Genomic DNA, 12,871 nt, shown 5'->3' with positions numbered 1-12,871 from the left:
ATCTGGAGACTGGCAATAAGAAAAAAGTGCCTGCTGTCACCACTTCTACTTAATATTGTTTTGAATATTCTAGCTAATGTAATAAGGCAAGAAAAATTGAAATAAATTAGAATGGAAAGAGAAGAAATAAAAGTATAATTATTTGTGGATGACATCATTGTGTATTTAGTAAATTCAAAAGAATCTGTAGTTAAAAGAATTAGAATGAATAAGTGAAATTAGCAATACTGGCAATACAAAGTTAATATATTAAAATTAATTTTATTTCTACATACCAACAATAAACAATTAAAATTTGAAATTTAAAAATCATGTCATTTAACAATAGTAACAAAAATTATAAATAATCTAGAAATAAATTTAAAAATTTATAAAAATTCCATACAGAAAATTTCAAAACATTATTGAAAGTAAAGATCTAAATAAATTGAGAGATATACCATATTCCCAATAGATTGAAAGATTTAATATTATAATGATGTCAAATCTCTCCAAGTTGATTCATAGATATAATGTTACCACAATTAAAACCCCAAGTGCTTTTTCTTTTCTTTTTTTTCTTAATGGACAAGCAGGTTCTAGCTATAAAAAAGAATGAAATACTGCCATTTGCAACGACATGGATGGACCTAGAGAGAATTATATTAAGTGAAACAAGTCAGGCACAGAAAGAGAAATATCACATGTTCTCACTTATTTGTGGGAGCTAAAAATAAATAAATAAATAAACAAAAAAACTGGGGGTGGGGGGAAGAAGACAGAACAATTACAATTCCTTTAAATTGATATGACACGCAAACAGAAAGGACATTGTTGGGAGGGAGGAGGGAGAGGGAGGTGGGAAGGAGGTTTCGGTAATTGGCCACAATAATCAACCACATTGTATATTGACAAAATAAAATAAAATATTAAAAATAAAAAAATAAATAAAATTTATATGGAAATGCATAACACCCAGAAAAGCCAAGACAATCTTGCAAAAAACAGAACCCCCCCCCAAACAACCCACATCTCCCTGCAACACACTGTTGAATTGACTCTACCAGATATCAGATTTATTAAAACAGCGTGGTAGCATTTAAGAATAGTCAATAACACCAATGGAATAGAATAGAATGTGTGGCAGACCCACACATTATGGTCACTTGATTTATCTACAGATGACACTGCAGTGCAGTGGGAAAAGGATGGACTTTTCAATAAATGGAGCTGAGTACTTATATGGGAAAACCATTTTGGCTTCTTCACAGCATGCACAAAAATAATTCTACAGGCATTAAAAAAGCAAATTTCAAACAGATTGCAGATTTAAATAAGTTGCAGTGAGATCACAAATCTAAATAAAACTTGTGGAAGAAAAATAGCAGAATTGTCTTTACTAACTAGAATAAGGAGAGATTTCTTTAAACAATAAAGACAGTAGACTTAAAGGAAAAGATAATGGAAATATCTTGTTCTGCTTTATCATGTGTTTACTTTGTGAAAAGGATTTATGCACTCTGTTGAATATGTATGTTACAGCTCAATAACATTTTTCATAGAAGCAGTAAGCTGCAAAATATATAATATACAGAATATCTTTTGGATAGTGAAATATTGCATCTAAATAGTGTACTTTATTAGTAAAAATATTTGCAAATTTTATGTTTTTTTTTTTTTTTTTTTTTGTGACTGGTAAGGGGATCGTAACCCTTGGCTTGGTGTCGTCTGCACCGCGCTCAGCCAGTGAGTGCACCGGCCATCCCTATATAGGATCCGAACCCGTGGTCTTGGCACTACCAGCACTGCTGTGCTCCCAGTGCCGCATTCTCCCGAGTGAGCTATGGGGCTGGTCCTATAGATTGTTTTAATTTGCACTTCTGATTGTCTGCGAGGCTGAATGTCCTATCAAATGGCTGATGGAGTTTGGATGTATGGTCCTCCCAGAACTCAAGGAAATCTGATCTTCAATGTGGCAGTTTGGGTCATAGGGACAGATCCCTCGTGAATGGATTAATGCTCTCCCTAGGTGGGGGGATTAATGAGTGAGTTCTCACTCTATTAGTTCTCACAAGAACTGGTTGTTTAAAAGACCCTGGCACCTCCTTTCTCTCTCTCTCTCTCTCTCTCTCTCTCGCTTCCTCTCTCCATGTGATCTGCTTGTACCTGCTGGTTGCCTGCTACTTTTAACCATGAGTAGAAGCAGCCTGAAGCCTGCACCAGATGCAGCTGTCCCAGAATCATAAGCCAAATAAACCTCTGTCTTTTTTATAAATTACCCAGTCTCAGGTGTTCTGTTATAGTAACACAAATGGACTAATACACTGGCCATTTGATTTTCCCTTCTGGAAATGCCCTTCATATCCTTCATCCATTTTTATTGGGCTTTATCTTTTTCTTAGTGATTTGGAGAAATTCTTTTCATGTTATAGAAATGAACTCTTTCTAATAGGCGCTGCAGATCTCTCTGTGTCTGGTGTTTTCATTTTGTTTATGGTTTTATCTTGTGCCCAGATTTTAATATTAAATGGTCAAAATTAACATTCTTTTCCTTTAAATTGTATATGCTTTAGGCCTTGTTTAAGATATCCTTTCTTACTGTAGGGTTGTAAAGGTATTTTTTGTATTTTTACATTAAATTTTAGGGGTTTGTTATTCACGTTTACTCCACATTTAATCTTTGTTGTTGAGTGTAAGGTAGACACATTTATTTATTTGTTTATTTTGGCTATTGAGTTAAACAATTGTCACAGCATCATTTATTGAAAACACCATTCTTTCTCATTTATTTGTGATGTTTTCTCTGTCATTTATCAAGTTTCGGAAGATGTTTCTGGGCTTTCTACCCTGCCCCCATCCCACCCCTGCCTTTCATTTGCTTATCTTATGACTGTTAATTTAAGATTGAACTAAAGCTGCTTCAGTACATATTTTAAGTTTTTCCTAAAGATTTCTCTGTAAATAATGACATGTAATCCAACTTGATATGTAAAGACTATCCTAGTCTCGTAACAAGTAGCCAAATTTCAGTCAATCACAGGCAGCCAACTGTTTAAATAAGTTTATTTTATTTCTTTATTTTTTTATATTTATTTTTGTGGGGTACAGTGTGTTATTTCACTACATGCATATACTGGACAATGATTCACTTAGGATAGATAGCACAGTTTTGGTTCCACCCCTCATCCTCTGGTAACTATTATTCTACTCTCTACTTTTTTTTTTTTATACACACAAAGATTAATAACTGAAAGAAAGTGAGCTGAAATGCCGGGTACTAATCAAGCTTTATTAAAGGAAAAGAATCTGCTGGGCTGCACTCAAAATGGAGAGCAGTAGCTGGCATCAGGGTGGGAGGGCTTATATAGGCTGTAAGGAAAGCTGACGTAATCAGGGAGGGGTTTGGTGCTGGTGTGGAAGGTAAGGCTGGCCGATGCAATCAGGTGGAAGTTTGCAGCCATGCAGAAGTAGAGGAGTATCTGTTTCTCAGAAACCACGAGGTTTCTCATAAGGGAAAGGCTGGCAGCCATTTTGTGCTCAGTGTGTGTAAAATGGTGCGGGTCATGTCCAAGATCCACCATTCCTGCCTTTTAAGTATAGGGAGAAGGGAAAAGGGGTGCAGGTCTCATTCTTCTGAAGCTACTTCCTGCTGGAGATGGGCAAAGATATGAAAAAAAATAAAAGATTTATGTTGGCAGGTAAAACAATTAGGTGGCAGGCTATTGGTTTTGTGTGGGGAGGCTGTATTCTTCTGAAGAAGGGTCGATGGTTCTCAGGGGCTGATATCTTCCTCCCATGAAGAATTCAGTGACCTTTTGGTTGGTGAGAGCCTGCATACATTCCTGTAAGAAATTAGAGAAACACCAAAAGAGGCAGAGATCAAGAAGAAGGATAAGTCCCATCATGGTCAGGGGTCCGAAGTGTTTTGTCCTGAAGTCCTCCCCCATCGTTATAGCCTAGGTAAGTGGTTTGGGTGAAGCAGAAATGTTTTTGTAGGGGGGGGAACCACTGGACTCCAGCAGAATCCCCTTTGTAAAGAGCTATCCAGTAGTTTTACTGCCATAAGAACATGATGTGGCAGTTGTCTGGTCATAGCATGTTGTGGGAACACATGTCAGGGGAGTGAATGTGTCTGTAGGGTTCCCCCAAAGATTCTGGGTGGCTGACCTGGGAGGTTGGAAAGCATCCTACTGCCCACCAAGACCTTGGTTATACATTGTGAAAAGGGTGTGGCATATGTCTCTGTTAGGAAAAGAAGCAAGAGGAAGAGAAAAGGCAAGTGTTCAGGGGCTGAGAGGTTGAGAGGGTGCATAGTAGGAAAAAGGAGTAGAGGGTAACCTCGTTGGGGGTGTAATCACAGAGGGCACCCTGCCAGGCTAATTCAGTTATCCACTCAAGGATGTCTTCAACACTGGAGGTGGCGGGTTGGGACCAGTCTTGGAGCAGCTCCTGTGTGAAGGACATGAAATGGGCCTGCAAGAGTGAGAGGATAATCTCTGGGGGAAAGATCATCTTTCTCGGATTGGGGGAAGAGCGGAGGTCCTGGAGATTTTCAATTTTGTGGGTCCTAAAATGAATGAAGTTTAAGGAGATGTTGGGTTGGGGTTGAGCAGAGGGACCCCTCTGGCTTGGTGTTAACAGATTCTTTGGGTAATGTCTCAGGTGCTAGTTTTACCAAGGATAAGTGATACCAAAGGGCCTTTCCTAGTACCTTTACTGCCATGAGGGTGCTGAGAAGTACTGTGTAAGGCCCTTCCCAACATGGTGAGAGGGGCTTTGGGCTTTGGGTTTTAACATACACTTGCTGTCCCGGGCTCAGTTTAAAGTCTGAGGGGGTGGTGGGGAAAGGATGAGGTAATAGAAGGTTGGCCTGTTTCCAAAGAAGATCCCTAATGAGCGAAGGAGTAGGGAGATTTGAAGGCCAGTGGGATTGCAGGGGGCAGCTCACAAGTGATTGAGTGCTAGAGGGAGAAGTTGGGTCCAAGGGAGATGAAGTTCCACAGACAGCTTGCTGGGGTGTGTTTTTATGAGGTGATTGGCTTTTTCTACTTTGCCTGATGACTGAGGCTGATATGGTATGTGTAAGTCCCATTTGATATGTAATGTAATGCCTGTGCTGTGAGTTGTGTAATCTGGGAACTGAATGCCAAGCCATTATCAGACTGGAGGCTGGTGGGCAAGCCAAAATGAGGGATGATTTCTGAGGTGAGAGCATGTGTTACAGCTGTAGCATCCTTTGAAGTGCAGGGAAAAGCCTCAACCCAACCTGTAAAGGTATCTACTAAAGTTAGAAGATAGTGGGTCATTTTGTGGGGAGGCATATGAGTAAAGTCAATTTGCCAATCCTAGCCAGGAGTGTATCCTGTGGCCTGGTGGGTGGGAAAGGACCAAACTTGGAGGCCACCTTGATTGGAGCAATGAGTACACAAAGGACAATTTTGAGTGATTTGTTTAAGTAACTTGGCCATGTGGGGAGACTAATATAAGGGCTGAAGAAGGCATAGTAGGGGTTCATAGCCTATATGAACTGAATTATGGAAATCTAAAAGGATTTGCTCAGTTTGTGTGGTAGGGAGGACATAGTGACCAGAGAGAGTATACCAGTTGTACTTCCTCTGTGCTCCCAACTGTTGGAGGTGTTGTATTTCTTGAGGTGTGTATTGGGGTAAGGGCATAGGGGCCATGAGAAGGACCTGAGTGGGAGAGAAAGAGTGGGAGCCTAATGATTGAGCAGACTGTTTTACAGTTAGATCTGCCAGTTTGTTTCCCTGGGCTATGGGGTCATTGGAGGTTTGGTGTTCTCTGTAGTGTATAACCCCAACCTCCTTTGGGAGTTGTGCAGCCTCAAGAAGTATCTCGATAAAATGTCTGTTTTTATGGGCCCCCCTTGAGTGGTCATGTATCCTCCCTCCTTCCATATGGCTGTGCAGGAGTGTAGGATGTGGTAAGCATACTTAGAGTCAGTGTATGTATTGACTCATTTGTTACTTGCCAGAGTGAGAGTGCAGGTGAGGACAATGAGTTCTGTCTGTTGAGAAGTAGTGTTAGGGGGGTGGGGGCAGCCTTAATAGTTTGTGTTAGATTTACTATGGCATAACCCACCCAGAGGGTGGGCATGGAGGTGGTGCTCCCATCTATGAACCATATATGTTGGGGCTGCATAATGGGATGCAGGGAGATGTGTGGGAAGGGATTGAGAAAGAGCTCTAAAGCCTCCATGCAATTATGTTCCAAGGGTTGTGAGTGTTTTGGGATGAGAGTGGTTGGATTTAAGGGAGGGCAAGGTTTAAAGGAGAACTGGGAATTTTCAATAAAGTTAAAGTAGATAAGTTGTAGGTGGGAAGGGGAGAGAATTGACATGGCCTTATGGCTGAGAAGGTCTTGAAGATGATGGGGGGAACAAATGACTGTTTGTTGTCCAAAAGTTAGTTTAGAGCTTTCTTGTGTTAAAAGGGTGGCTGCTGCCAATGTCCATAAACAGGGAGCCCATCCTCAAGCTGCGGTGTCCAACTGTTTGGAAAGGTATGCAATAGGGGAGAAGATATCTCCTGCCTCTTGTCCCAAAACCCCAACTGCCAATCCTTGGGTTTCAGTGATGTACAGGATAAAAGGATGAGATAGGTTTGGGAGGGACAGAGCTGGGGCTGTGAGAGGAGCGGCTTTTAATCACTGGAAGGGAGAATGAATGGGCTTTGTGGGATATAAGGGAATGGAGGATCCCCTTTGGCTGCCTCATAAAGTGGTTTTGCCAGCAGCCAAAGTTAGGAATCCATAGGCGAAGATACCCTGCAAGGCCCAAGAAAGAAAGGATTTCACTCTTTGTGGTAGGAGTAGGGAGTTCAGAAATTAGACTCTTGCAATCCACTATTATTTCTCTGGTGTTGGGGGTGAGGTGGACTCCCAAATAGGTGACTGAAGGAGAAGAAATTTGGGTCTTGCTGGGGGACACTTGATATCCCCTGGAGGCCAGGAAATTAAGGAGAGCAACAGTGTGGGCCTGTGAATCTTCATAGGAGGGACTACAAAGGAGGAGGTCATCCACATATTGTATTAAAGTGCTACAGGTTGGAGGAAGTTCAGATAAGTCTTGAGCTAAGGCCTGGCCAAAGAAGTGGGGGCTATCCCGAAACCCCTGAGGTAGTACTGTCCAGGTGAGTTGCTGGGAATGATGTGTATCAGGATCAGTCCAAGTGAAGGCAAACAGGTTTTGACAGGAAGGGTGTAAGGGGATAGAAAAAAAAAGGCATCTTTGAGGTCAAGCACAGAGAAGAAATGGGTTGTTGTGTGGGATTGTGGATAGAAGAGTATAGGTGTTAGAAACGATTGGCATTATGGGTAAAATGGCCGCATTAATGGCCCTGAGGTCTTGAACTGAACGGTATGAGCCATTGAGCCATTACGCTTTATAACTGGAAGGATGTGTGTTTTAAAAGGTGAGTGGGTAGGCTGTAAGAGATGAGAAGAAAGGAGTTGTTGTACAATGGGTTTTAAGCCTCTTAGGTGTTTCTTAGCAATGGGGTATTGTGAGACATTGGGGAACAAAATCCCTACAACTTAACAAGGATAGGGGAATGGTGTGTAGCAATGGAGGGAGAAGAAGTGTCCCATACTAGGGATTAACCTTGTCTGAGGGGGAGGGGAGAGAGGAAGGGGAAGGTGGATGCCTCAGGGGCCAGGTCTGGAGCAGCCTGTAACAGGAGTATTGTAGATGGAGTTAAAATGTTTAGGGTAAGGGTAGCTTTGAATTTGGAAAGGATGTCCCATCCCAGTAAGGGGGCTTGGCACTGAGGCAATATTAAAAATCTGTGTGTGAATTGGGTGTGATGTAGTGTGCAGGAAAGGGGTTGAGTGACCCATGGGCAGTATTCTGATCCTGTGACCCCTACTATTGTGATAGAGGATGGGGTTGTTGGTCCTGCATTTTCAGGAAGGGTAGAGTAAGTGGCCCCTGTATCAATGACAAAAGCGATCAGCTTACCTGCTATGAGGAGAGTTACCCTGGGCTCATGCCTGGTGATCTCCACGGGGGGCCTTGTGCCCTGGGCATCATCAGTCTTCCTCCTGGGCAAAGCCAAGAAGCTCTGGTAGGGATGGCCATGAAGCCAAAGGCTATGGGTTGGGGACTGGGCCACTCCCTCTCTGGCGAGTGGAACAGTTAACTCCCCAGTGACCTGGCTGTTTGCAGTGAGGACAGAGCCCAGGAGGAGGCCTGGTGTTAGGACAGGCCCATACCCAGTGGCCCAGTTGACTGCATTTGAAGCAGTTCCCTGGTGGCTTGCCACTGGGGGAACGGGCTTAGGGTTATGTGAGCCTTGGATGGCATTAGCCAGGAGTTGGCATTTGGCCTCATCTCTTTTGTATCAATCCTTCTCCTCCTCCTCCTCCCTATTGTTAAAAACCTTGAAAGCTGCATTGGGGAGGTCTTGTTGGGTCATATTTGGAGCATCCTCAAGTTTTTTTTAGTTTTTTCAGATATTGGGCTGATTGGGTAATGAAATGAAAGTGTAAGAGGGCCATGCCTGCAGGGGAGTTTGGGTCTATATGTGTGTATTTATGTAAAGCCTCAGAGAGGCAGGTTAGGAACTCACTGGGATTTTCAGTGGATCTCTGTGTGATTTCTCTAAGCTTGTCATAATTGACCAACTTGTGAGTAGCCTTTTGGAGGCTGTGAAGTAGGTGTGTGATCATATTATCTCAGAGATCCTGGTCCCCATGGCTGGCCTGGTAGTCCCAATTTGGGTCTGTGTGAGGGAAAGCAATGGCTCCCACAGGCCCCCTATTATTTTGGGCATGGACCTCGTCTGCCTGTTGTTGGGCCATTATCCAGACCTACTCCCTGTCCTCAGGGGACAAAGTAGTAGTGAGAATCATAAAAATATCATGCCAGTTGAGATCATAAGACTGGGTGAGATATCTGAATTCCTTAAGATATGTGTCTGGGTCAGACTGGAAAGATTCCACTCATTTTTTGATTTGGGAGAGATTGGAAAGAGAAAAGGGGATATGGACCCAGACAATTCCCTCCATCTCAGCCACATCATGAAGGGGGTGTAAAGTAGCCAGAGCTGAGGTGGGGTTGTTACCTGACGAAGGGGAAGAAGGAGAGGGGTTGGGTAGCTGAGGGTGAGCATCTCATGACAAGGTATGGGGAAGAGAGGGAAAAGGTGAAGGGGCTGGTGAAGGATCTGGAGTGTAAGGAGGTGGTCAGGGAGCAGAGTGGTCTGACAGATCAAAAGATTGATCCAAGTCTGGAAGGGGAGGTTGAGCATGAGCTAGGAGAATTTGACACATAGGACAGTTTTGACAGAGAGAAGGATGTGATTGAAGATAGAAGAAGGCTTGAACATAAGGAATCTCTCTGGCTTTGCCACTTTGGTGACAAAAGTTATCTAGGTCTCTGAGAGTATCCAAATCAAAAGTGCCATTTTCTGGCCACTGGGATCCATTATTTAGGCCAAACCCAATTACAGTAGAAAATGAGGCGTTTGGGTTTAATATCTCCTTAGAGGTCAAGAGGTTGACCAGGAAACAGCCCAGAGAGTGTAGAGATTACAGTAAAAAATGAGACGTTTACGTTTAATGTCTCCCTGGAGGTCAAGAGATTGTAAATCAGCCAGGAGACAGCCCAGAGGTGCAAAGCGTGGAGGTTTGGATTGTGAGGATCCCATTTAGAGGGTGAGAAAGGAGGTGATCAGTCCTAGTAGAAGAAGGGTAACACCAAGGAGCATCCTCGTTGGTGTGCACCTTCTTTTTGAGAGAGGAGCCACCAACTGGCTAGAGGAGCATTCTCCAATAGCTGGGGGGCATGAAAGGCGTTCCCTTGGCCAGGTGCCTGGTCTTTGGGAAGTAGACAGTGGTCATAGAAAGTAGTTGGCGAAACCCATAGAAGTAGGACAGACCCACTGACTCACCCTGAATTGAGGCTGATGGTGGATGCATTGGTCTGAAACGGCAAAAGGAGAGAGTCCCAGAGGTACCCGGTTTGGCAGGTCCTGGAAGGGTGGCCGAGTGCCAATCAACCCAGGTGAGAATCATCCAAGGATGTCGGCCAGAACCCTTCCTGGGTTTTGGCACCAAAATGAAAGAAAATGAGCCAAAACGCCAGGTACTGATCAAGATTTAGTAAAGGAAAAGAATCTGCTGGGTTGCACTCAAAATGTAGAGTAGCAGCTGGCATTGGGGTGGGAGGGCTTTTATATGCTGTAAGGAAAGCTGATGTAATCAAGGAGGGGTTTGGTGCTGGTGTGGAAGGTAAGGCTGGCTGATGCAATTAGGTGGAAGTTTGCAGCCATGTGGAAGTAGAGGAGTTTCTATTTCTCAGAAGCCATGAGGTTTCTCATAAGGGAAAGGTTGGCAGCCATTTTGTGCTCAGTGTGTGTAAAATGGTGCCAGTCATGTCCAAGATCCATTAATAATCTATTGCAAAAAGAACTCTTAAAAATGAATTAGAAAAATCAGTGTGTGTAAAATGGCACCAGTTATGTCCAAGATCCATCAATAACCTTATTGCAAAAAGAACTCTTAAAAATGAATTAGAAAAATGTAAGCAGAAATCTGATGACTGACATGAGCAGATAAGTCAGACCCCCACAAAACACACATGGTTAATAAGTACATACTAAGATCTGGTTGTGGGCTGGGGCAGGGCTGATCTGGCCCCTGTCTCAGGACTCTTGGAGTCAGCTGCCTCTGTCACTTGCCTGGATGTGTCTAAACCAGGTTTAAATATGGCAAAGACCCAGCTGTAATCAATCCAGCTGTTTTTGTACCTCACTTCCATTTTCTGTAAGTCACCATTTTCTGTTCATAAATATTATCTGACCATGTGACAGCCCTCTGAATCTATTCTGGTTCTGGGGGCTGCCCAATTTGCAAATTGTTTTTTGTGTAATTGAACTCTGCTAAATTTAATTTCTCTGAAGTTTTTCTTTAACCTGACAAATACATATTATTTTAATTACTATAGTTTATAGCAAGTCATGCCATCAGAAGGATTGTTTCCCAACATTTTTTTAAGGAGTATTTTGGCTATTTTTGGCACTTTGTTGTTCCATTTTACAGCCACAGCTACCTTCCTCTCATCCGTCTCCCTAATACTTGGCAGCCATTGATCTGTTCTCTATTTCTACAATTTTGTCATTTCAAGAATGTTATATAAACTAATTATATAGTATGTGACTTTTTTTTTTTTCTCTGACTGGTAAGGGGATTGCAGCCCTCAGCATGGTGTTGTCTGCACCACGCTCAGCCAGTGAGCGCACGGGCCATCCCTATATAGGATCCAAACCTGTGTCCTTGGCGCTACCAGCGCCACACTCTCCTGAGTGAGCCATGGGACTGGCCCGTATGTGACTTTCAGAGACTTTTTTCCCAGTCAGTATAATTCCCTTGAGAGCCTTCCAGGTTGTTGCATGTATCAATAGTTTGTTCCTTTGTATTGCTGAGTAGTATTCCATGGTATGGATATCCCACAGTTTGTTTAACCACTCATCTGTTGATGGACATTTGGGTCATTTCCAGCTTTTAGGAAATTAAAAATAAAGTGGTATAGATTAAAAATATTGTGTACAGATTATTTTGTAAACATGAATTTTCATTTCTCTGGGATAAATGTCCAAGAGTTCAATTGCCGAGCCATATGGAAAGTGAATATTTAGTTTTAAAAGAAACTGCTTAATTATTTTCCAGAGTGACTGTACCATTTTATGTTCCCACTAGCAATGCATGAGGGATCCTCATGCAATTGGAGGATTTTATGTTCCCACTAGCAATGCTTCTCCACACATTAGCCAGCCTTTATCTCTGGTGTTAGGCAGTTTGATTATCATGTACCTTGGTGCAGTTTTTTTTTGTTTCTTAGTCATGGTGTTCATTCAGTTTCCTGGATTCATAGCTATATACTTTTCATCATTGTAGTTTTTGTCAAATTTGCAAAGTTTTCTGCCATTTATTCAAATATTTAAATGTTTTTAGGTACCTTTCCACAATCTCCTTTCTGTCAGAGACTCTAATAACACATATATTAGATTGCTTAAAATTGTCCCACTGATGCCATTTCTTTTCTTTCTTTCTTTCTTTTTTTCTTGATTCTCTTTTCTGTTTGTGTTTCATTTTGAATAACTGTTTTTGGTATATCTCCAAATTCATTAGCATTTGCTTCTCCAATGTGTTTTTCATCTCCCACATTGTAGTTTTCATTTCAGTAGGTTCTATTTCATTCTTTTTATATTTTCATGACTACACTTAACTTTCATAACATATAGAATACAGTTATAATATCTGTTTTAATGTCATGTCTACCCTGTGAAATCTGGCCACCTGCTTGGACCGTGAGCTTTGTCTTTTCAACTCACAGAGTCTGCTGGGCTCTGCCTTAGTTGCCTCTTCCTGAGTTGAGGCCTGGAGCTCTCTCATAGCAGTGAGCTGGGTGAGCAGAGGGCTCACCTCTTTTGTTTCCCTTCTTTCAGTGCTCACTGTTCTTCATTGCCTGATGTTTGTGTCTTACAAATCATTATTTCTTATATCTTGCCCATTTTTGGCCAGTTCAGGTGAGTGGGCAAGTCTTGTCTTTGCGGAAGTAAAATTCTGTTAAAACTAGTTGTATTTATACTTACATGCTTACCATTTTCTTTGTTCACTGTTTTTCTCTTTTCTTGCAATTTACTCTTTTCTTCAAGGGTTTAATTACTTGACGTTCCTGGCATCTAACCTTCATTTTTCTCATGTGTACTTATTCTCACATATGTAGCATTTTTTCTCCTTGTGTGTTTCATAATTTTATTTTGAAACACGTGTTTCTTTAAGTTTACCTTTGGGGATGGTATTGGTTTTCTATTGTTGCATAACAGACCACCACAAATGTAACAGGTCAAAACAACGCAAAGTTACTTTC

This window comes from Cynocephalus volans, chromosome 1 (genome assembly GCF_027409185.1).
Source record: "Cynocephalus volans isolate mCynVol1 chromosome 1, mCynVol1.pri, whole genome shotgun sequence".
NCBI lineage: Eukaryota > Metazoa > Chordata > Mammalia > Dermoptera > Cynocephalidae > Cynocephalus > Cynocephalus volans.
The sequence above is the reverse complement of the archived record's forward strand: the minus strand, read 5'-3'. Positions refer to the sequence as shown.